The sequence below is a fragment of the Phasianus colchicus genome, chromosome 10, assembly GCF_987193195.1.
Source record: "Phasianus colchicus chromosome 10, bPhaCol1.hap1.1, whole genome shotgun sequence".
In the NCBI taxonomy this organism is placed as follows: Eukaryota; Metazoa; Chordata; class Aves; order Galliformes; family Phasianidae; genus Phasianus; species Phasianus colchicus.
The window spans coordinates 20631998-20658555 of NC_143445.1; the positions used below are offsets into that span (position 1 = coordinate 20631998).

The 26558-nt window shown below is 38.4% G+C and overlaps 1 long non-coding RNA gene across 1 annotated transcript; it reads right to left on the bottom strand.

The window, feature by feature from the left end:
- Positions 1-5260: 5260 nt before the first annotated feature.
- Positions 5261-10564, bottom strand: LOC149916656 (uncharacterized). Its single transcript, XR_016469484.1, has 4 exons — positions 10320-10564; positions 8386-8524; positions 6863-7170; positions 5261-6064 (listed from the first exon to the last, which is right to left on the bottom strand). It is a non-coding gene; the product is annotated as an uncharacterized LOC149916656 (long non-coding RNA).
- Between the last annotated feature and the right edge of the window lie 15994 nt (positions 10565-26558).

Below are 26558 nucleotides of genomic sequence, written 5' to 3' on the forward strand. Positions count from 1 at the left end.
TCAGTTTGGAGGTCTCTATTAGGTATGCAATGGATTATCATTCCAGTAACCTGTAATAAAAAATAAAAATCCCACATTTTTGATCTACTAATCCATCCCTAGCAGGGACTAGCTAAGAAAAAAAGCAGACTTGAGCTCTGATTAAAAGCAGCATGAAAGCAAACTCCAGTTCTCATTATGCTGAGATTTATGCCGGGTAAAAGTCAGCAGATGTCATTGTACTGATTTCAGGTGAAGTGCTACATTTAAAGACAACCACAGATTAATGGGGTATTCAACTCTCCACTCTTCTCTCTACTCTTCGTTTAGCATAGCTTTCGTATAAACAATAGTTTGGTGCTTGATTTTCAAAGAAGGAAAATGAAGTAACCTGATAGTTCATAAGAAGTGAACTGAAATAATATGGAAATAATTATTAAATATTTAGACTGAAATGATACCACAAAATTCAGATGAAAGGAAATTCTCCTAGCAGAGCACGTGAAAGCGTGGAGTTTTAGTTGTGGCTTTGCAACAAAAATACTGAGGAATAACATCAACAGCATCTAAAAAGTTTAGTTCTCTTGCCACAGATTCATTTCAGACCCCATTTTTTCATGAAGTCACCTGGGAAAATGTTTAAATTCTGCATAGTATCAAGAAGCTCACAGTAACATTTGAAGTGTGAATAGACTATACACAAAATAATTAGTAAAGTGAGGATTAAGCAATTAAACTTGGGGTTAAAATTAGGAACAACAAAAATAAGGCATTCTAACAACCACAAAACCAAAGTAGTAAATTATATGAAAACACTATGCTCAAGATCCCTTACCTAATTTTATATTACAAAATATATATTGATTTGGTTCATATTTTGCAATTTTGTAGTTGAAACAATACCATCACTTTTGTCAACCAGAGTAATCATTAGACTCAGAACAGTGAGTTCTAATTTTTATTCTCTTTAGGAGACATTAATAAGAGGCACAGGACCTTATCCATATACTGTAAAGATTTTAACAACTCTGACCATAACACCTTTAAGTTTTAAGCTATACAAAAGCTTCTCTTGCAAAGACTTAAATATGACCAAAATACATTTCAGCCTTCAAGAGAACATTACATTCCTGCTGCCTGGAAACCCATGAGCATCACTACCAGAAATATGATTTTAGACATAAAAAATGTGGTATTTCAAGGCAAAATAGGTTTCATAGGGCAACGAAGAAATGCAGGACGATCATAGTGACAGAGCAGTGAACAAACCACCAGATCTTCACATCTCATTTTTCGATACCAACTATGTCACCTCATTCTTTTTACAAGATGCTCAATAATAAATCTATTGTTTTTTAATTCAAAACACCAAGAGTTCAGTTTAGTTTATGAACAGCAAAAATGCTCATTCTCTTCAGCAGGCCAGTAAACACCCACAAGGTAATTCTGTGCTTAAAAGCAGTGTTCTCCAGAGCATATCTTTCTGTTTAGTTCTGGCCAAAAAGAAACCAGCTCACACTCCAAGAACCCCCCACAGCGGTTAACCACAGCACAATGTGGATGATGGGCAGATTCATTTTAAAATTACTTTCCTGAAGGGGCTCTGGGACTCCTGCAATTGCACCCATGGTTTTCTCACTGATAACAACCTGCTAGAACTCAGAGGAGATCAGACTAATCTCTCACAGAGAAAAAAAAATTAAAATATTTTAAAAAGCAATTTCTTCAAATAAATTGTGAAAATAATAATTTTATTATTCTCCTCTTACGGTCCACTCTCTTTTTTTTTTTTTCTCCTAATGTTAATCTTTTTGCCTCAGTGAAAACAACAGGGAATATTACTTTGCATAATCACTATTTCCCTGTAAAACAATGTTTCCTTAGTGTCTGAGTGAACAGAAATTTTTTGCACTAAAAAAACTGCTGTATCCAGAGACAAAGGAACCACTAGTCTCTCTCTTCCAGGGACATTTCTACTCAAAAAATATAAATTATACTTCAAAGTGCCATGGTAGCACTGCAACCTGGTAGTATATGTTCTTATCAAGTAGCCCATTCCCCAAAGGAGCCATGCTCAAAATGGAAAACTCTAACCGAAAATGGAAATGTCTAATTTTCCAAGATACAGGCTTGCAAACCCAGTGTTCTCCTTAACTCTGCGATGAGAAGAGAGCTCAGAGGTTTCAAATCAAATTTCAGTTTCATAAGAATACTTAAGGATGCTCAGACAAATTTTTTTTCTGATTTCATGTGATTCACAACTATACTTTCCCATTAGTTTTTTGCATTACTGCAGAACGACCAAGACTTTAAAAAACACAGCCAGTCATGTAACACGACTGCTTTTTGTCTCAATGAAGCTCTACACATCCAAGAACCTACTCTTTTTGCTCGTCTCCGGCATAGAATGGCTCACAGGACCCAACACATTCATTCAAACAATTTTTTACTTTTGTCCTTCCTGAAGTAACATTCACACTTAAAATGAATTATATTTTGTTTAGCATGCACAGAGTACATACAACTGAAATACCAGAGTATCCACATTCAAACACTCAAATCCAGTGTGAACAGAAACAGCTGCTGGGAATAATTTGCTTTTAAGTTTTATTTGTGTTTCAACCATTTCACCAATTCTGTAATACCTCCATAGTTTTCAAAGTGACACGGAAACAAGCTCAGCAGTACTCAAGTGGCATCGCTCTCAAAAGCAGAGAATGTCATCCTCATATATCATTTATGGCAACATACTGAGAGCAGCTGGGAATGCCATGCTAACAGTTTGCTTTGGATGAAGTAGTGCAATTGGAGAGGCATACTCAGGATACATAACCCTCATAATCGTACGTGGAGACAGAGCTATGTGGTATGCAAGTAATTTATAGCACTGGTGACCAAAAAGGTGGCTGATGTGGATCATCCTGTGGATAACAATTAGTCCAGTGCTTCTGAAATTCATAGAAGTGTATGGCATGTGCAATAGCAATTATTTTGTGTTAATCAGTACGCTGAAAGCCAGAAAGGCATCGATTTGGAGACGATCAAAACCTGCTGTTTTCTTTGTGAATTATTTATCTATCGAACGCAGCAATCAGTTACTGACAGTTTACAAAAGGGAAGCACAGGGCAGCCAATGCAGAAGTCCCCTATGCTCTTTGCTATTCCTAAAGAAATATTCCCATTCCTGGTAAAGAGTCATGGAAATCAAGCGCTGATTTTGGTACATTTTCATCCAAAAAAAAGGAGCCCACTCACACTGGATATATTCACTTAAAAAATCACCACTTACCTTTCAATCTAAAGTTCCCTGAAAGCATTCAAAGGAAAGCAACATGGATGCAAAACGGATACAAAATTCACAAAGTGGGAGAATAAGATTTATTTCCTGCACTTAGAGAAAGTCTGTGATAATTCATGCTCCTCGTTTCACTCATTTGTGTGGCACAAACAGCTCCTGAAAAATGTATAAGAATGAGGAGAGACCTCCTACCTAAACACAGGAAATATATTCCTGACAAAGAAAAATGATGGAAGAGATATCCGTGAAAGAATAGCAGTTCTAAGAACTTTTAAGTGGAAAGGACAAAACAAAAGTCATGTGGAAGATAAGAACAGAAAATCAAGATGAAGCAGTCTTAGTAGGGACGAAAAGGCAACGACAAGTTATAGGTCCCCGACGGTGTAACAAATTACCAAGCAGGTAGAAACTAACGATGAGAAATACTTATTCATCTCTATAATGGGAGCAACTTCAGGCAAGGACAATAATCACAGAGCAGGGAAGTGTTCCTTAATTAAATGGAAGCAAATCAGAATTGTTCAAAGGAAGGCTTGCCAAGGATGTTTGGCAGGCGGAGATATGCAACACTCTTCTTTGAGCTGGGAACATTTTTGTATGGTGAGCTTAAAGGAAGTTTGTCAAGGTTCCTGACTGCACAGGTAACAGTTTGGCAATCACTTTAAATCTAGGTTATCCACACATATTAAGTTGTTATAAAGATAAAATAAAAAGCAATAGCATACTGCAGGCAGCTGGAAGGCCCTTGGTGTTTCCAAGCAGCTGCATGCTGTACTTCTCACCATGAGGTCATCACATCAGGCTCTTTGCTTGCCTATCTCCTCCTGACCTCATCAACTTCCACATACAGTGCGCAGCCACAAGAATAGATACGTAAGGAACATCCCAGTCTGTGGATAGCCTAATAATTAAATACCCTTCTAAAACATCAAGATAAAGCTCATCTTCCTAGAAAGTGAGACTGAAAGCAGATCTTGCCTTCAAAAGAAAAACCATCTTCTCATTATCATCGCGAAGCTTTTCTCCATAGGCATATTCCTGCAGACATGTCCTCCTCCAAGCAGGGCTGGGATCCAACCCATCAGGGACATGGGAGCCACTGCCTTCAGACACATTCCTGCACGCTTCTGGAGCACAGACAGGAAAACAAAAGGGGCATTTCTGCAGACAGGCAACGTCCCAGCTGGGGCACAGATTGTGGTTTTGAGTTCAATTGTTTGGAGTTTAAAAACTTTTGTCAGGGTTGAGGATTCTTGTCATCTGCAGACTTATTAGATTTGACACTTTTGGAGTTTCTCCATCCCTGCAGTTTTAAGAGGCTTAATCAATTGAAGACACTAGAAACAAAATAAGAAAATAAAACAAGGAAGAAAAAAAACCCCACAATTTGCACTCAAAGTGACAATTTATATGCCAAGTTTCAGCATGATTGAAATTAAACAGACTGAGTTATGAACTCCTGAATAACTCTATGTACAGTGTAAACCACAATGAATCTTTAATGGCAGCGCCATAAAGATGATTCAGTAAACACGACACTGGAAATGAGAGAAATAGGAGAATAGGAGAAATGCTTAAGAAATGGATGGAAACTATAAGTTAATTTGAAGCAAGCACTGAAAACTATAATGAAAACGCGCTGCAAATTTATTATACTCTTTTAATCATAACAGTAGGTATCGTGCACATATAAACACAATAAAATACAACAAAATCCGAAGACAAAAGAATTAAAGACTTCCATGGAAGTTAAACAATTTATCTTCCTGCATGAAAATTTCATTTTCTACTTTAAAAAATACAGCCTACCAGAAAAATCCAGCAATAACTGGAAACAGACCAATTTCCAGAAATGAGTGTTTTACATTTTCAAGCATACTTCTGTTAATTAAAAAATTAATTGGCCTTGAAAATACCGAAGTGAGTATCGTTTTTATTCCCCTCGCAAGTGTATTGATATTTTTAATCAAACCCTATTCCCTGCACAAAGAGGAAGCTGCAATAATATTGTTAGCAGCACTTTAAGTACCAGTTTTCTTTGTGAGAGCAGCAGCAGGGTGCTGGTGGAGACCCTCAGAAGACCTCACCCCCAGAGAGGAAGATGCGCATGTGAGTAACAATGGGGTCATCATCACATACTTTTTCACTCTGTAAACTTTTTAGGCCATTTTCCCTATCAATTTTAATCACCTCCTGATCGTAGCTCCTAAAAAGTCTCAAATTAACTTTGAGAATTCTTTTCTGAGTATCTCCATAGAAAGGTGACTCTTTTGGAGAACTATTAAGTACAGGAGGGATTTTTGGACATTATCTGAATGTTATTCTTCCCCAGCTTATATTTTTTAATTCCCATCTTCCCTCTTGTTCACATTAGACAGGACATTTTCTCCCTCAGTTTGAAAGAAACATATCCATTAGCCTCACCTCATTCACTGATTCAAATCACATGTGCCATATGAGAGGTCAGCTGAGTTGAACCTAACCTCTAGGAACCTGTAAGGTAAAGAACCACAAAACATAGTTACAACAGTCAAAAAAATAACAGTGCATGCTCCCTATACTTTTTCCATATTGTTTTCACTCAAAAAGCAAATGAGATCCTGTAAATTTTGAACAGCCTGAGACGCATGTCTGCTTAGAGAAGTTTATTTTTACATATCCATGGTTCCTTTCAGCATTGGTGGAATTCAAACATCTGGTTATCCTGGCCAAGGCTCTCAGCATCCTGCTGCCAAGCTGTGCTCAAGTCAGTGGCCCATGGGTTTTCACCAGGCATTCTTCTGCTGGCTGGAAAGGAAAAAAAAACAAAAAACCAAACTACAGGTTACACTTCTTTACCGCTCTGTGCAAGCACTGGTTTCAGTGTTTTCCTGTGCTATTATTAGGTTGCCCTCCTTCGCACTGCAAGTCCTCCCACCGCTCCCAGCAGGATGCCAGTTGCTGGCAAGCACCGAGAGCCTGAAGGCTGTGCATCTGTTCGGAGACTGACAAGTAGCACAGCGAGTTAAAAAGCCTATAAATTTGCAGCAGGAGGTTTAGCTGAGACAAATAAAACCCCTGCTTTCCTTTGTTTTCAAGCACCAGGTCATGTTATGCCTCTGCTTGGCTGCAGGGAGCTGCTCCCCATCCGAGCATCGTCCTTCTAATGAACACAACTGTCAGAGAGTACTTTGGGCATCCAGTTTTCTCACCATAGATTTTTCTGGATACATCTTACTATTGCCTTGAATATTTACTGGCCAAACATGCAGTATAGGGCTCATGTCGGTGTTTTTCCACTAAATGAATGGGTCTGGCCCAAAGGCCAGGGATTCTGGTGGTACCAACACACACAAATCAGCTGCTGAAGTCACTGATGCAACAGGCAGTGACCTGGCTGTGTTTTACAGACAAGCCTACACACAACTAAAGTAAGCCAACTGCGAGAGGGCCAGTGAACTATATCAGCACAAAACTTCAGTATCTGTAGGAAAAGGAATATTTTATACACCGGCTGCTATTCCCTATGGCACAAAGTAAAGTGAATTTCACATTAAAAAAATAGCTGATAGAAAGGCTCGAAAAAATTTAAGCGTGATTACTGACATCCTCCAAAGCAGCAGTTTGTCATTATGCCCAGATCTCCAGTCTTAGTGCTCACTAGATGGGAACCAGAAGGTCCTCGATTTCTTTCTATGTCTTAGATATCACATAAAGCCAAATAGAATCCTCAGCATAGCACTCAATTCTGGTCTCAATTCTGAAGGTAGAAGATAATTCAGTTATCGAAGGGCCCTTTCCTCAGCCCGTGAGTTCTTGCATTTTTCTGCTAAGTCCTCCCTGGTCCCACAGGAGGCAGGAGGTGAGCCAACAGCTGTGTGGTGCTGAGATCCTGCCAGATTAAAGCACGGCACCTACAAAGAACAAAGAATTTTATTTAACTGAGGAAACTGAATATATTTTTGCCACCAATCTGAATAGTCCTCCATACAATGAATATATTAAATTTTGGCTCCACATAAACAGATGTTAGCATTATAGAGCTGTCAGCATACAATTTAACTAACGCTTTTTAAGCTCAAGTCACATTGGCTCCTTTGTCGAGGAAGAAAATATGGATTCTATGGATTATAGAGCTCTCAATTTGAGTCTCCTACCTGCGGAAAACACGTGTCTTACAGCTAAAATCAACTTATGAAAAAGGAAATAAAGCACAGCCAGAAACAGTCTCCAAGGACAGAAAGTGAACAATTAATGTCAAAATTGAACCACCCTGTGTCTCATCTATGTTCATTCTGAATGGTAAATGAGGGAAAACAGTGCTTAGAAGAATTACCAAATTCTTTGCTATCTTGCCCCTTACCACTTAGACTTTTAGGGGTAAGAGAGCAAAGGCTGTGAGTCTTAAAACCAAATACAGACAATACACTCAAAGTAATGATTTCCAGCAATTCTTTTTTATTACATTTTTAATGATTTCTTTTGTCTAAAAACTTCATGAACATTTCCTGTTCAAGACCACCTCTCGAGATCCTCATTTTAAACCAATCAAAAATAGAAAAAGTCAAAGTCAGCACTTCAGAAATCAGCATCCCTCTGAGACAAATGATGGCAAATCATTTTTATATTTTTTTGTAGAGCTATTATTTCTATCACATGTAGACTGTAATCTTGTCTGTATTAAGGAAATGCTTCTAAATCCCTTCCTGGCATTGCTTTCTGTTTCGTCTACTCTGATATTAGAGATGCTTGGATGAGAAGCACCCACAGAGCTGTTACCACCTGTGTTTAAAGCAGCGTCTGATTCTCTTTTCAGAGACCAAAGAGAGAGGTGAGAATGTAAGCAGTGGGTCATTGCCTTGTGATTAGTGGGGCCAAAAAATAATGCAGAACAAAAGCAAAGACTAGGAATTAGTGTATATGAAATACACCTCCCAGCTCAAACTCACATAAGCTGTCAAAAATATATTGACTATTAAGCTAAGGAGACAAGGGGAGGGAAGGGAATGGAAACATCTAAGCAACATCTTTCCTCTGCAGTGTAGTGGCCATCATTAAAGGCCCAAGCAAATGCAATTAAGAACACAAAAATCCAGCTTGTGAGTGGCACAATTAACACAGATCTGCACCTTAGCTTTAAGCAGCCTCACCCAAGCCAAGTCCTCCCACTCTGTGGCAGCCTGCAAGTAACTGGTGGACTTGACTCTGAGTACAGAGAATGGATAAGAAGGTTCTCATGCAAAGCAGTAGAACTCCAGACTCTGCTGCCTACAAAAAAAAAAACAAGTTATTAAAAAGAAAATCTTAAATAGTGCCTAAATGCCCATCCACTATGATACCGTCTAAGAAACTACTGGGAAAAGCTAAATCCTATCTGATATTCCAAGTAGGATATTCTATGTGTTTAGAGGAGTGGATGTTGCTAGCTTGTAATTATGACAAGCATGAGGTGGCTACGAGATACTCACACCTCTTTCAACTCAGAGTATCCCTTTGCCAATCACACATTTGGAATCAACAATGAAAGATAATTACCTGGTCTGTGAGGAGATGGAGCATCTGGGCAAGGATCAAAATCATTATGTGGGCACTTCCCAAACACTTTGTCCACATTCTTACACCACAAATCAATTTGTAGGCTTCAAAGGCAGACAGATAGCTATAATCATCTAATTGACCGCTTGCATAATAGAGGGTGAAGAATTTCAAATGAGAATTTGTGCAGCCTCAGAACTGTACTTCAACTTATAATTCATATTTAGAAAGTTAGTCACTCAGGATAAATCACAGCCTGTAAAGACTTGAAAATTTTGGGGAAAAAAAGAAACAAACATTAAAGGAAAAAGGAAAAGCAGGTGTTTCATTCTGCTTATGTTAGTTGTAAATGTTTTCTTAGTTCTATGCTCCTAACCAATCATTGGGTGTGCCAAAGTGAAAGTGGCTGCTTCGGGTCAGCATTGCACTGACAGCTGTGGTAGATGGGGGCAGTGAACTGCTTTGACTGCCGGACCCTGCAAGAGTAGCCATACATTAATGTATGTTTATTAGTTGATAAGAAGATTAGATAAGAAAAATGGCAATACATTATTGTTATTATTACTTTTTGTAAGCTGTCGTACTGCAGTGTAGTTGTGAGGCCTCAACCTCTTGAATGACTTCAGGTCATTTATTTTTCATTCAGTCTGACATATTTACTCTGCTCTATAAAAATACTTCATGATCAACAATATGCAGCATTTGCGTTGCAGGTTTCAGCCAGTCCTCACTACACATGAACTGGTGAATGCTAACGTGAGAGACTGTGCTTTCTGGAGCATTTTCAGACTGAAATATAAGCGTTTATTTGCAGCTTACACCTGCAAACCTTAGCAATGCACTCATGCCACCTATTGGCAAATTACACATGACACACAGCTGAGTTTTCTGATGAGCACAAAGTAAATATTTCGCCTATGAAGCAGCATGTTCATCACGGATAATAAATACTAAAAAATAAAGCTAATGTTCTACTTTTAAATACAGTAGTTCATTTCTGTGGGCAATGTACTTAACCTTTGAATAAGCATAACAGTGGCTATCAAAAAGATTCACATAGAAATAAGTAATAAGATCATAGAAAGCATACCACCGTTGGTAAGCAACACTTTGCAGAGAACCTAACGTCAAACTTATTTTCTCCCCCACTGTGGAAGGCTGTGAGACAGTGAGGAGTTGCACAGCTGCAAGTGTCACAGGAAAAGTAGCACAATGGCTTTCCTTGCTTTGAAAATTCTCCACAAATTTAAAAAGAAAAGAAAAGAAAAAAAAAACCCACAAAAAAAACAAAACACTGCAACACATTCAAAAACTCAGGGCTCCAAAACAGCCTGAGAAGTTCCCCCTCTTCCGCTGAAACCAGGAATGCCCACAGTGACTCCTCCAGGATTTAGAAAGCATTCTCCCAAGTAAAAATTTCCATGGTAAAACATTTCTTCTCAGCCAAAAAAATATGGATGCATCAGCTATGGTTTGAAACATCACTTAAATGACATACAGGCTGGTTTGCTTACTTCCAAATACTTACGTTGTCCAAAGAGGGTATGGATTCACATATGCATTATAATAAGCTTGTCAAGCAGGGCTCTTCAATCAATGTAATCTCTCAGAATAGTTTCTTGTAAAGTAAAATGCAGCATCTTGTCAGCTTTGGGAGTTCTGCCATTAAAATGGCAATAAAGAGCACAACAGGAACTATTTACTGCTGTCAGCAGAGCAAGAGATACACTTTCATTACATAATGTTAGAAACTGAAACCATTTTTGCCTTTTAAAGAACGTTTCCAGTCCAAAAGGTTGATGTAAGAACTCAATATATTTATCAGCATGCCTTTTATGAAAATATCACAGACCAGGAATATGTCAGGTTGTTGTTTTGTGGTTTTTTTTGTTTTTTTTTTTTCATTTCTACTGAAAACTGAAGTGAAGCTGGCTTAAAACCTAATGCTGTGTAGCTGGCTTCACTCTCAGTTCTTTTCATCTTTAATAGAAGCATTTCCTTCTGCATAGGATGGTCACCCATTTAATTATATGGTGTGGGGAAAAAAAGCAAAGGAAAACTCAGCTGTGGAGATAAATCTCAATAGAAATGTAATGAGTACTCCTGCCAAGAATCATTTACAAAACTTCCTATTCAACACTAACCATCAGAAATGGGACATCCACAAATCCATCTGTGAATCTGGAGATAAGAAGCTGTTATTCAATACCCAGAGCATTCTGTTACTGGCCAGTAGCAAATCCACCACTTCAAATTAGCGGTAACAAGATATACGATAGCATTTTGAACTGCAACAATTAGAGTCCCCTAAGCTGGTGAACTCGCTGCCTTTGGGTCCTCAGATCTGCCCTCCTCTGTGAGCTTAATATCATTCATTAGGTTCTGAGTGGAGAAAGGCAGAAATGGGGGCACAAACTCAGCCATCCTGATGCTATTATTCAAACAACACAAAGAGCGTAAGCCCAATAGAGCTATAAAAACACTCAGTGAGATAAGCATGCCAAGGCTCTCCCTCTTAGCTGGATTTTTCCCTTTTGCAAGCGATAAGCTAAAACAAGGCAGACCAAAAAGTCTGGAGAATCCAGACTGATAACCACATATTAAAATGTTTACATGATGAAACTACAGTATAGAATTCTAATGATGAAAGTTGTAGAAAAGAACAAAAGCGCTAGCCTTTTTTAATTCTTTTTTAATATCTACTCTCACAGCTGCCAGGTGCTTTTCTGCAAGTCCACAACTGCACTGTAGTCTGCAGAATGGTATTCTGTGGTCTTTTCTAGAACTTCCAGGCCCCTAGAGCTCAAGGAAAGGAGGAAAAGGAAAAGCTATTGTCTTTCCAGCTGAAGATATTTGGAGCAGACTCTTCAGTTTCTGACAGCCATCTGGTGGGAGATTAAATCAACCTGAAGTACTTTGCTTCTAGAAAAACATCAAGCCAACCAAAAAGCAACACTTGAGACTTCAATAAAGATTGGACTGGCATAATGCCCATCTTTGGATGACACCATCTTACTCGGTGTAGAATTGCAAATTTTTACAATTATTTTTTCATTTTTCTATCATGACTATTACTCTATTTGTAATGTTTTCCTAATGGATAAAAAACAAACAAACAAACAAAACAACCCACACCAAATGTATTAAGACCAAAGTAGAATTGCTTCAGTCAGATGTTTGAAAAAAATCTGTGTTGATAAAGAAAGTGTGCTAAAGCCTGAATTCTGCATTTATGTATTGGTGTTAATGTAAGGATCTCAGAGAGTTTAACACCCCTCAGCTACAAAATAGAAAAGATTTCATGACACTGCAAATACTCCAATGACTCACTTGCAGCCTTGAGTTTGGTTCCATCTGCCCAGAGCAGCAATTATGGTGATACTGCAAAGAGAAGTTCCCAGGGCTTTTCCCTAGATTCTTCCTTCTCTCTGGTCTCCGAAAATCAGTCTCTGATGACTCTGCCCTTCATTTTGTATGCATATCTCTTTTTGTGTGTTGGAACAGGACACTTGCTAGCTTACAGAACTTTCTGCTGCTCTGAGCTGACAGAATACGATTTGGTTTGTCCAGTGTCATTCTTTGCACCTGGTGATTAGCACTGACCATTATTAGAATCCTGTTGTTTGCTGAGTGCCCTTTGTTTTGTTCTTCAGATTTCCCAGCACTTTCTACAGGCCTTGGAACAAGAGAGAGCAGAGAGCAGCTGCCTGAGCACTCCCCAAGAATGCCACACGCAACAAAGAGTAAACCCACTCCTTGACACTGGGCACAGAGACACACACACAGCCATAAACACATGCTGATATGGCAAGGGGTCTAGGGGGAGAAAAGCAGGCATTCCCATCACTTCAGGATTATGTGCCTTTCCTGAGGACAGCGAGAGCTGAGCTGGCTTTGGCAGGCTGGAAAGGCCTCTCTGAGCCAGGCTGTATCCTGACTGCATGCAAGCACTCATAACCAGCACTGAAAGCACGTTTTGTGGACTCTTCTTGACAACACGTTGCAGAGACCCAGTTCACAAAGCTTTGTGTGAAATCTCCTTGCTTGCCTTCTCATAAGAGTGAAGGAAGCATGAGGATGGCTGAGGCAGATCCGCTCACTGACTCTCGATCTGCTGCTATTTATGCAATGAGAAAGCAAATGGAAGCATAAACATGAAACGGACAATAACAAGAAAATCACTCATCCAGCGTGCACATAAAAATACACAGCTTGAGAGAGCAATTCATTCATCCCGTTCTGACCCTCAGCACAAAATCACAGCAACAGCCTTCAGCCTTCTGCCCAGAGGGCAGCACTGATGTATGTCAGCGTCAGCTGCAGCTGAAGACGAGCAAAGCAGCAGCCCCCACCACTTTGCAAGAAAGCAAGCACTTCCACTGACCCAAATGCTAAGCGTATGTTATGATCTGCCATGCATCTCTGAAGCTAAACATTTTGGCACAGCAATGCTCAGAATCACCACACAAATGTCTCCTTTCCCCACCCACACATCTCTCAAATGCTCTCCTGCTCCATAATCCAAAAGACAGCTCAGTTCATTCTCGTCTCATATTATCCCATATCTAGAATAAATCCCTCTCAGACACAAGGAAATCATGAGGGATCACACGTGGCTCTGGAACTTGCAGGAAAGCTGGTAATGTGATGTGGATTGGTAACAACTAAGCTACAGACAAAATGAGATTCTGCTGCCTGATACACAGGACTCATGGTTACCTCAGAAAGATGTTCTATGAGATTTATGATCACGTACCACAGGGTTAAACTGAGGAGAAAAAGCTTGCTCCCAGTGCAATGCTTTGTGCACAGTCTAATAAATGGCAGATAGAGGGTGCATCAACCTCCCCAGCAGCACCAAGTTTCACCTTCCACTGGTATAAAACACAAGCAATATTATAAAACCAATCCAAGCAGGCTCTCAGGAGAACAAGTAGTATTCAAATGTAATCAAGGCAATAAGAAATTGTCTCTGTGGTGTCTATTGGCGCACAGTCATAACACACCACTCAAATACACTGACACATATACTGATTTGGGTCTTTTAGGCAGGTTAAGATGGTTGCTCTAAAAGTACAAGAGGGCCTTCAGATTAATATGATTAAAATTAATTTTTACTGTGTTGGGTGAAGAACTTGTGTGTGACAACGCAAAGCCATTCAGATTGCCATCCTCCAGAGTGGCATTTAAGAGGTAATATCACCGAGCAAATATATGCCCACTCATGAAGTGCTACCCACCATACTCCATAAATTAAAATTAATTAAGCTGAAGCACCATCTTTGTCGGGAACAGAATTTGCATCTGTAAATGTAAGACGAATAATTGTGCAATATTTTTGTCAAACACTTCCATTAACCTTTAACTGACTTGCGGTACCTTTCACCTCTCTCACACTTCTTAAAGGGAAAACTGAAAATGTATAAAAATGCTTTAAGAAGTCACAGTGGGGGGGAAGCTGCGTGTTTCTGATCAGGTGCGACTCAGCGCTGCAGAGATATTCAGGGGGATTTCCTATTTTCTAGGAGTTCAATGTCTCTAAATTTATTCAGTAAAAGTAAGATCAAATATCACTAATATTCACCAGCCTTCGTATTTTACTGGCAAAAGTACTGCCTGCAAGACACTTAAGGGATAATGACACAATAGAGTAGAAAAAATAACAGCCTTTAAGCTAGATAATTCTGTATGTGGATAGACAGATGAAATAAAATTTCACACCATTAAATGATCTGGAAAGTGACAGGAAAGGTCAAAGTAAAGAAAGCAATGATCTGTTTTCTTGCCAAGAAAAGCACTGCTTTCAGAAAGAATCAGAAATTAATGCCCAGGAAAGGGGAATAAGGGAACGCTTGAAGGAAAGCACTGGGAGGATGAGTGTGTGGTCAGAGTGATAGCACTGCATCAGCTGAACAGGTCCTCCTCCATTTCCAACTGCATCGTGCCATCCCACACTGTGCTACGGGGTGAGGTAGACCAGGGGCCTATTTGGCTATAAAACAGTCGGGGAAAGAAGATACTTAGGAAAGCATGGGCATAGATCATTTGGATACAGGAAGGAAAAAATAAAAAAGTAAAAAAAAAAAAAAAAAAAGGAAATAAAAGAGAATGAGAAAAATAGGAAGAAAGATTAAAGTTCTGTATTTACAGCAACACGAATTTCAATCCAAAATTGATTAAAACTCTAAAAAGTGGTAAAAATGAAATTCAAAGTTTTCCAGCAATTTCTGTGAAATGATCCGTTTTCTTCCTATGTATGAGAGAAAAAGAGACTGACAGTGGTTGAGCAGAGTACAGTGCACACTGTACTCTGTACACAGAGCCTATGGCATTGGGCAACAGGTTTCCATGCAGCAGATGACCCCAGCATTCCTCTTGCACTTGTAATCCAGTAACACAGAGCACAGAACGTACCTAGGGGGCACACAGTTTACTTTTTATTACCTTCTGTTTAAAGGCAGCAGGTGCTTTTCTTCCCTTCCACATTTTATTAGACTATTGAATTTTACTTCATCTCAATTAAAAGGTACGTTTCTCACCCCAAAGTAACCTCCATCTCGTTATATCCACTGCTCCAGCAGCCTTTAGTTTAAACATCAACTCATTCACCTTCTCAGGAAGAACAAACAGCGGACTTCGCTCCTTTCTAGCCACGTTCACAGCACTTACTTTTACTGAACTGCTCTGGTGGCAACAATTTTCTTAGCGGTTGCTGCACAGAGTGTACCTGTTCATCACTTTTCAAATGCCACTTCCTGTCTGCAGTGCTATTTTCAGTTTCTTTTACACAGCAAGCCTTGATATTTATGAATAATGCCTCTAAAAATGCCTCAGGGTAACCAAAAGATTTCCATTAATTATCTCAGTAAGAACTGAAGAAAGAAGAGCAAATATATTATCTGAATGGAACCACGCAATCAAAAAGGCCTTCCCACCACTGCAATTTCAAAAGGTCTTACAAAAAGCCTAACAAAATTAATTTGAGATGGAGTTTAAAAGAGGGATAGGGTAGATGGAAAAGCAGAGAATAGGTTCTGTTACGTTGGCATTTATACAACCTTATTCTTTTTTACTGAGGATCTTTAGACAGACATTTCTTTTCAATTTTCTGGAGTAATTTTCTATTATTTCAGAATGTAAAATTTTAAATAGGAAAAATAAGGTCTTGCCTTCATAAGCCATTCCACAGAGCACAGAGCTCTTAGCTTACTGTGAAATAACTTGCAACAACAATTCTATTAATTGAAAACATAAGGAAAAAAAGAATCAAAGCTATATATTGAATCACCCAGTTTGAGTCATCCAGTCTCAGAGGTTCTACCTTCTTTTGTATCACCTATATTATCATTAGATCTGGTTGAAAAGTACTCAGAACAACTCAGTGATGTTCTGAAAATATTTAAGACTACACGCAAATTCTTCCTTAAATTAGCACTGCCATTGTGACCCACAGCATAGAGCAGTGAAATGACAAGGCAAGTCCAACATGCAGCAACTGAGGCGATGCCAGAAGACAGGCACCTCTCCTAGTGAGGTCACCAACCATAAAGATCTGAGCTCAACTGGTCTAAATATCTTCATGGCTTAACAGAGATGATCCAACATCATAGTCTTTGAAAGAATTAAAGAAAATAATAATTCTGTGCATAAGTACTTATCTTCCACACAATATTTTCCACCCAGGAACTGTAGTGAAGTTAGCCAAAAAGTGTTATTTCTTCTTAACTTAATACAATTAATATATCATTCCAGTTATTAAAATAATGTTAATTTTGGACTGTAAAAGGGATTCCATAGCACTGTTTAAACATTGTATATTGTCATGTGTTGAAGAAAATATTTTGTCTTCTTCTGAAAAGAGAAAAGAATGTATTTATTTTGAGAGCATAAGAACTGATGTCATACAGAAATAACATCTATCCAGCATTTAGGGTTTTTTTTTTTTTTCCCACTAATATGATTTAGAAACAAAACAGATTTAAAATAAAGTACACATCTTAAAGATTACTTTGATAATGCTAATATGCCCTTTAAAATTGGGTCCAGCTGGGAAATTGAAAAGGTGACAAGTGGAACCAACTTGTATTAGGCTGGCATGATACCAGGCGCTGGCATGGCCTAAATGACAGTTACAGCATCTGGAAAGGGCTTGATAAGGAAATCCTGTTACAGTGCACTGCTAGATTTTTATTTTATTGCTTTTCCTTCTTAAATTACATCTTATATGATTTTAGTTTTTCCATTTCCTCATTTTCTGACAAAAAAGCTTTTTTGTTTTTTTTTTTTTAATTGAAATACTGTTTTGATTAAGCAAATGCTTATAAAATGGCTTCCAGCACTTATTTTTGATAGAAAGAAATTCTAATGTGAGCTAATCTGATCACTGGAAGATATTTTGCTGGGCATCCTTCCAGTCAGAAGTTTAAAATTGATGATAGCTGTTTACAAGTATTTTCCTACTGAGGTAAGCTCCTTAAATGGCCTCTGACCTCAATCCCCTCAGTTTCACTGGAAGAATTCTACCATAGCAACTGCATCTGCTGATGTTTTAAACAGAAGAAACAGGGCAGAGTTAGCGCATGAAAATATCTTTGTGTACAGGCATCCTTTCAAAGTGCAAGATGGGGAAGTGATGACAGACTACAGGGGTGAAGAAAAAAATTAAGAGCCAGATTCAGAGTACTTGCCAAAGCACTATATTCAGCTTATTCATTTCTATGATTTTCTCAAACACAGTTTTGCCTTGGTCTTTAATTAAGCTGTCCTGTGAGTTTACAGGTTTCATGAACCTGGTGGGGCTGCCACAACTTAGTCGAAACAGGTGGAGCACTTAGTGTAGCCCTCTTGCCAGTTACATTTCTATTTCTGATTAATAAACCCAGTCTCTGACACCCATGACTTTCACAGGGTTTTTCTGATTCAGAACTATATTGTGCTGCCAATAAAATTCTTGGGATAGATGACCTAAGAAGAAATTCACAGAATATATCATCTTTCACCATTCTGCATGCTGACTAATGACAACAGTAATGATCCAAGTCTGAAACAATGCAAACAGAACAGAAAGTTTCAACCCTTTGTCCTAAAAAGCAAATTTCAGAGCCTACTTCATCACAACTGAGTTAAGGAGAAGTAAAAAAGATACATAGAAAATAATGTGAGCTATTACTGTGGCTGACTTTTCTCAGCAAACAAGGTCTGTGGGTTGCACGTAGGTTCCTAAGGAATTTTCAGAAATGTTAGCCAATTTCAGTCAAATCTGTCAGATTAATAATATAGGGAACACAATTATCTGCTCATTAAAAAAATAAATAAATAAAAATTAAAAAGCATATAAGAACATTGCAGAATGTTGATGTGAAGACATCATGTTTTGCATTAAAAGTTCCTGTGAGGTAATCTAAAGAATCTGCAAGTTAGAGAGTCCCAAAGGCAGCTGGAATTAAGACACTGTTCCAAAGTCAGATAATCATTACATGCAAGCCTACAGGAAGACAAGTTTCTTTAAATCAGTGAAATTCTCTGTTATGCTGGAAAATTCTGACACTGATATCAAGGCGTACTGCATGACAGATGTCATTATGGTAAGGTTTTCATCTCTTCAGCTTGCTATCCTCTCAGCTTGAGAGGCATTTCAGCATAAGGAGGATCTTCAGCCTCAGCTATCACAATTTCTCCATATCTAGGCTTCGAGAAAATTCTCATCTCCTCACAACATAATGATTTTTCCCAACTGCATTCTGGAAAATCAGTGCCCCTGCTTCTCAGCAGACTCCTTAAAGTGAGCCTTCCAGGCAATGGCTGGGTATTCATGTGAACTGGTGGTCTTCTAAGGAGCTTTCAAAACACAGGGTAAATGTCGTAGGAAAATTCCAAAGCCACTTTTAAAATAAGTAAGTGAATAAAATTGGAATTTCTCTTCTGCAAAAGAATTTCAAAATTCGAATTCTGCAAAATACTTAAATTTTCTTGTTTTCTTTTTTTTTTTCCTTGTGTTATTTGAATCTGCTTGTCAGAGAGATGGAGATAAAAATAGGGTTGTGTTGTTAGCTAGCTGCCATTCATCACAGGACACCAGAATTTATAAACAAGCAATCAAAAACCTGTCAAAATTGATGGGAAGAATATGAGAAATTTCAGAAGGTAGGGTTCTGTGTTCTGACTCACTGTTGGATTTTTAATTTATCGGAGCACCTGCTATAGTCAGATGCATTTTGCATTTCAACTGGATGATACTTCACCCAACTTAGAACGCATTTGTGTCTGTAGAGCCTGCCAGGTGCAAATTAAGGTAAAATATTAACACCAGAATCCAAAAGAGACTGCATGACTGGTTCTAACTAATTCTCCAGTATATTTTTATGCAAATGTGTGTCCTAAAGCATTGATTTAGCTAAACATTTGTACAGCCAACATTCTTCCTGGCACCCCGCTGTCATTAATTGATTAATATTCACTTCATTTTCCTATGAAGTAGAGAAGGTATTTTACTTAACTACAGAGAATAAACGACTGACTTGCAGAAAATCAGTAATTCTGTGCAAATGCAAAGAACAGAACCCACATCTCCTGACTGACTCCTTCTCCCTCACACCATCAGTCAGTAACAAGATCAAGAATCCACATTCTAAAGTCATCCACCTTCAGAAATAACCTGAAATGACATATTTCTCTACCTGGGAGTATATTTTCACTATCGTCAATCAACTTATTTCATTCTGTTTCTCATTTCAAAGAGCAAAAGATTTTAGTTAGACATTTTACAAATCTACATGCAACTTATCTTACATTAAAGTAGATGCTTCAGCTACCTCTTTAGATTTTGAAAGGAATGTTTAACAGCAATTTCTTTCTCCCTAAAGCAACACAGAAGGTTCCTTATTTTTCCATACTTTATTTTTTTTAATAAAGCCCTCAAATTTGCAGTATAAATGTGCTTAAGACAGAAAATGAACAACACTGCCAAATGTTTTCTTGCTGAATATTCACTGAATATTCTTAGACATCTAGGCATAGGTAAGATTCAGAGTTGTTCTGACACTCGGTATCCTACATTCAGAGCTCTTCTCAAGTTTCATAAACAACTAATAATTTTTAAAGGAGAAATGTCTTAGACCTTTTGTTGTTGTTCATAATCTTTTGTTTCTAATCTTCATTCTAAGATGTAATTGTTTTTAAATGTTCGTCCTTTTTATTGCTCAACTACAAATCTTTATTTACCTTCTCTAGTTTACACTTGAGACTAATTATTTTCCATAAAATTAACTACCCTGCTCTTAAACACATTTACTGCAGAAATAAGTTCAACAGATCAAAGTTGTTTAGCAATTAAAAGAACAAAGTTTCCTTGAAAACAACTTTTGTCCATTAAATTAAAACTTCTTAGCTTTCTTGCTCTTAGAGAGTGGTAGATTTGCCACACTTCATTTTGTTAAAAACTGTGAAATATTGATGAAACTAAAGGAAATTCGAGCCATTGGAAAAAAAAAAAAAAATCTATCAAAAAAACTAGAGGAAAAGAAAAAATGCAGTAGAGAAAATAAACTGTAACACAACAGGTTGAAAAGTTAAGATGACAAGACAGAATACTACAAAAATTCTTACAATTCTAAAATCACTGATCCTCAAATTAGAATCAAAGGAGGAACAATTTTCCTAGGAATAACCATAACAATTAGATAGGCTAACCATTTAATAAATTATTTTGTATAAATTGAAAAAAAACCTCTATATAGTCTTCCTGAAGATGAACATCAATTAGCTGCAGAGTTCAATCACAATAGACAAATAAACAGATTGCGATAAATTCTTCCCCATTCATTTTCATTTATCAAATCATTTTAAAAGTGACAAAGCAAACATGCAAAGCTGGTAATGAATATGAAGCTTCATCAGCCCCATAAGCCCGATTAAAGGAAGTCATTCTCAAGTTAATGTCAATGGAAATATCATGGAAACATGACTGCTTGTGATATTTTCAATGGAAATACCAAACAAAGAACTATCCAAATATTACTTCTCCTGTAAATATCATAAGGATATTTGCTGCTCAGATCAAAGGTAGGAGGATAAAATAGAAAAAAAGGAAGAACAGTGCAGAAAAAAAGAAAGAAAAGTAGGAAAACCTGAGGAGCAGACAGTGGCAGAGAGCTCTTTGAGGATACAAATCCACAGAAGTAGAAAAAGTTCTCAAGACATCCAACCAAACTGTAAAGGATGGATAAGATTTAGAACTATGCAGGAAATAAGTAAATAGGAAGCAAGTAGAGAAGACTGAAAGATTACAGCAAAGGCTGGAAAATCATAATTCCCAAATGGAAAATATATTGCTGGTTCTGGGTTGAAAAAAGAGCAGAAGCACTGGGCAAAAGTATCAGATTGAAGTGAATATCAGTTTTGAAGTATATGCATCATTTCAAACCTCATTCAGGCAAAAGTACTATCAAAATATAATCTGAATAAACAGAAATATGTATTCCTAACACTCGTTGAGGATAACAGTAGTGTGAGAAGGTTCTTTCAAAACATTTCAACAGTTTTCTACTGTTTAAAATAACGTCTTTGAGAAAATGGTTATTTTCTGCTTTTATTAAGTAACTTTCCTTAGCAGATTACTTGAAAAGTAATCTTGAGTTTATAAACTTCTGGCATAGGAATTTTAGCCAAGTTCTAGCACCATCAGAACTATCGCTAATAAGATGTGCCTACCTGAACCAGTGGTTGGGCTCACCTACACAATAAAAAAAAGTAGTAAAGCCACCAAACAGTTACAAGAAACTGTGGGTCTTGTTTATTCTAATTTCTATTTCATTTCATGTTTTGCCTTTCAGAGTACAGTGATTCTAAAGTAGCATATGAAATCAAAAGTGGGCAAACCAACTACTTTGACACTTTAAATATCTAGTAGCAGATATAAGTCGTTTCAGTTTTATGTCCGCTTTGTCTCTTGGAATTAAAGACTAATATTTAACTATCTTAAAATGATTTGAATAATTCCCTATTTTCCCTATTGTATTCATCCACCAGTAACAGTACAAAATACTGATTTGAGTTTAAGGCCATATCTGAAGAGTAGCTCTCATAATAAATTTGAGCCTTCAAAATTATATTACCTGTAAACTTAAATCCATTTATAGAGCTATTCACAAAATTCAACAGTAATGCAGGCTTAAATTTATACAGATATTCATTGCAAAACCATAATGAAGGTATCCCACAGTCTTTTTCTGTTTCAAAGCAGCAGATGCGGCTCCAGGTAGGCACGCAAGCTTGTACAAAACTAAGCTATTAGAAACACTGCATAACACCTTCTTGTTTGATTGTAAATTTCCAAAACACAAAGCACAGTTCTCATCATTTCTTAACAATCACGTTATTAAAGAAAACATCTTACTGAGATATTAATGAGCGCTACCTGTTGATTCTCTGCATGATCTGTTCTCCCTTTCCTCCCTCCTATGCTTTAAGGGTGAGGGATCAAGACCTTACAGAACCTCTTCTTCCCCCAAACACCAGACGATAATAACAGTAAGGTACACCATAAAATTGTTATTTCCCATTCATATCTGAAAGAGAAATCCATTTGGAAAGGAAGAAAAAATCTTCCTACATGTCTGATTATGAGTACTTCACAGACTTGCAGGGAAGTAGCAAATGATAAGTAGTTAAACAGTTAAAAATAACTTTCACAATGAAAGAATAACAGAACAGGAATTTGGTGAAGTGAAGAGTAATAATTTACTTAGATTTCATTTTCAAGAAACTCTTTACTGTATCATTTGTGCCTGGGAAGATCTTGGAACAGATCATCCTGGATGACATGCTTGATCACATGAGGAAACGGCGTGTGATCCGAGACAGCCAGCACGGCTTCACCAGAGGAAGGTCATGCTTGACCAATCTGGTGGCCTTCTATGATGAAGTGACGGCATCGGTGGACAAGGGAAAGGCGACCGATGTCATTTACCTGGACTTGAGCAAGGCCTTTGACATGGTCCCCCACCACATCCTTATCTCCAAACTGGAGGGATGTGGATTTGATGGGTGGACCACTCAATGGATAAGAAACTGGTTGAAAGGCCGCAGACAGAGGGTGGTCATCAATGGCTCTATGTCCAGGTGGAGGCTGGTAACAAGCGGCGTCCCCCAGGGATCTGTCTTGGAACCAGTGCTCTGTAACATCTTTACCAATGACATCGATGATGGAATTGAGTGCACCCTCAGCAAGTTTGCTGACGACACCAAGCTGAGTGGTGCGGTCGACACGGTTGAAGGAAGGGATGCCATTCAGAGGGACCTTAAGAGGCTAGAAAGAAAGGTGGGCCCGGGTGAACCTGATGAGGTTCAACACGGCAAAGTGCAGAGTTTTGCACTTGGGCCAGAGGAATCCCAGGCATCCCTACAGACTGGAAGGAGCGGTCTTTGAGAGCAGCCCTGTGGAGAAGGACCTGGGGGTCTTGATGGATGAAAAACTTGATATGAGCCAGCAGCGTGCCCTTGCGGCTCGGAAAACAAATGGTATCCTGGGCTCCATCAAAAGAGGGATGGCCAGCAGGGACAGAGAGGTGATTGTTCCCCTCTATTCTGCTCTTGTGAGGCCCCATCTGGAATACTGCGTCCAGGTCTGGAGCCCCCAGTACAAGACAGGGAGCTGTTGGAGAGGGTCCAGAGGAGGGCCACGAAGATGATCAGGGGGCTGGAGCACCTCCCCTACGAAGACAGGCTGAAGGAGCTGGGCTTGTTCAGCCTGGAGAAAAGAAGGCTGCAGGGTGACCTCATTGCAGCATTTCAGTACCTAAAGGGAGCCTACAAACAGGAGGGGAATCAACTCTTTGAAAGGGTAGATAACTGCAGAACAAGGGGAAATGGTTTGAAGTTGAGGGAGGGGAGATTTCGGTTGGACGTCAGGGGGAAATTCTTTACAGAGAGAGTGGTGAGGTACTGGAACAGGCTGCCCAGAGAGGTTGTGGATGCCCCGTCCCTGGAGGTGTTCAAGGCCAGATTGGATGGGGCCCTGGGCAGCCTGGTCTAGCATTAGGTGGGATGGTTGGTGGCCCTGCGTGTGGCAGGGGGGTTGGAGCTTCATGATCCTTGAGGTCCCTTCCAACCCTGGCAATTCTGTGATTCTGTGATTGAGATGAGAATGAGAAGTGAGAAGGAGCTTTTACAGCTTTTGAGGGGTGATACACATTTACACACACACCTACCTTCCTTACCTTAATCACATATACGCATAGTCCTTACTTTTAGCACACGTATGTAATAATCCTTACGTATGCCACCAACTCAAACAAGTACATATATATTTTATCATTTTCATGTACTTTTTTCAACATACATAATAATTTTCCTGACAGCTTTTTCTTGTCTATGTAAATATATTGCAACACTTATCTTGATATATCCTCTGAGTAAACCATCCCACAATTCAAAACGTATTAACAAGAGACTGTACAGCCCAAACGTTTGTTGACTTTCTCAATCCATCCTACAGATGATAAAATTAGCAATGGACATCTTTAGATGCATATTTAAATGTTGCAGTTTTCAGCTTCTGTACAGAAACAAGAAAAATTACAAAGAACAGTAGTGTTGTTTTTTTTTTTTTACATGAACTCTTTAGAGATTATATCTGTATTTTTCTTCCACTAAAACTATGATAAATACATGAAAACAAGTCTAAACTAAAAAAAAATATCATTAAGAGAAGAAACTCCACACAGAAGTGAATATTATTTGTATTTAACTGTTGTAAAATAAACGAAATACTTCAGTTTTGTAGCAAGGATTAACAACACATAACAGTATACAAATAATACAGGAAAACACAGCCTTTTCAAAACTATCCTGATCAGCGAATGAACTGTAAACAGTCAAGGAGAAGCCATTCCAAACACCACTGAGTTTCCAGGCCTCAGTTTGCAATTCCAGCAAAGAATTCTGCCTCCTGGTTGCTAGCACAGGTATAAAACTAAGAACACATTGCACTTGTCACCCTTGCATCTAGACAAAGTTAAATGCAAAGTTAATGACGCATAAAACCTAAATACAAATGAAATCACATCTTATCCTCATTTCCAGCCTCTCTCACACAAAAAACAACAGATGAAGCTGTCCTACTCTTGAAACGTATTCAGGTACGTAGTATCTTCAAAAAGATTTCATTTATCACTCTGAATAAAAACAAAAGTATTTGAATGACAATCTTTGCTTTTTTTTTTTTTTTTTTTTTAAAATATATATATGTACGTCTGTCTGCCCCAAGTTGAGAAAACAAATCAGATAGAAAACAACTCAGGGAAACACGCTGATCTTAAGGATTCCAACTGCATAAGTGCTTTATTGATCCTCATGTTATGAGATGCCATTTAAGACAGAGCACATTCCATTGTAAAGCACATGCTTTACTAGTTCAATAAACGTTTCTATACTTTTATAAAAGAGCAAAAGCTTTAAGATTACATGCATTAAAAGCAGTACTTGCTGTGTCATATACCTTGGTAATGGAGATTCATAATCCATTGACTGAACTGTCTGTTTCATTGATTCAGTCGAACTTTCTAATAAGATGCCTGTTCTCCAGATTGAACTATGAAATCTAATAATATAATTCCATTCTTTTGGCATATTTTATCAATGTCTCTCCATAACTCAAACCCCAATAATGCAGTACATGATTAGCATCTTGTAGTACATCTTCACCTGCTATTCTCACAGTTAGGAGAGGTCTAATGACACCCTCTAAGGGAGCTCAGGCAACCACTCATTTCTTCAGTTCAGGATAGGCTGATCAGCACACAAATCCTTCCATGTGGCTTTGGCAGCCAGGCCACAGATCACACTTGCATAATGTACCAGGCTTTGTTCCTCATTACTACTTGTCAAACTCAAGAAAAGCTGAAGTCCTTGTTTCAACTAAGCTTCACCACGCTTGTGGTTTTTTCCATGTCATCCTCCAAATTTGTTCTGCAGATACCTCGAGCACTTCTTTCTGCACTCAGGCACGTCTCAACATCCCGCATTCACATCATGTTTCTTCAGGCGTCTTAAGAAACTTGACTTTCCTTTGAATTTAATGATTTAGCACTATTGAACTCATCAGGCTTCTCTTTGCAAACATTTTGCTCGCAGTAAGCACCTCAGGTCAAACTGAGCCTTTGGGGAAATGCTTTGGAATACCACCTTCATCGAGTTTGCTTTCTCTCTCCTTGCAGATCGACTCTCTCATTCGGAGTGCTTTAATCCCCTGCAGACAAACTCAGCGTGAATTCGGAAACTGCTAGATTCAAGGGTCTGCTTTTCTAGACCCTGCCATAATATTCAACCAAGGCACAAATTTAGTGAAGCTCCTCTCATATAGGATAAAGACAGCAGAGGTGACAAGTAATAAGTTATATGATTTGTGAGGTCTACTTTTGGATACCCAGTGCGCGAACAATAAACAAAAAGTGGGAGGCATCTCACCATGCCAACAGTGCTTACACTGGGACAAGTTGAGCCCAGCCTGCACAGCAGTGAATATTAAGTCAATGAATTAATAGATAAAAAGGGAAAATCTCTATTCTGATGCAAATCACACTCCACACATAAGCAGCGGGCAGGACTGAAGCCTAAATACCTTTCCTGTTTTTTCACAGCATGGAAGAACTAGGAAATAGGTGTTCTGGTGTCCTCATTGATACTGACAGGCAGCCATAAAAAATTTTATTTACTTATTTAAGACATTTAGTATTTACTTTATTTCCTGCTTAATATCAGTCTGATACCA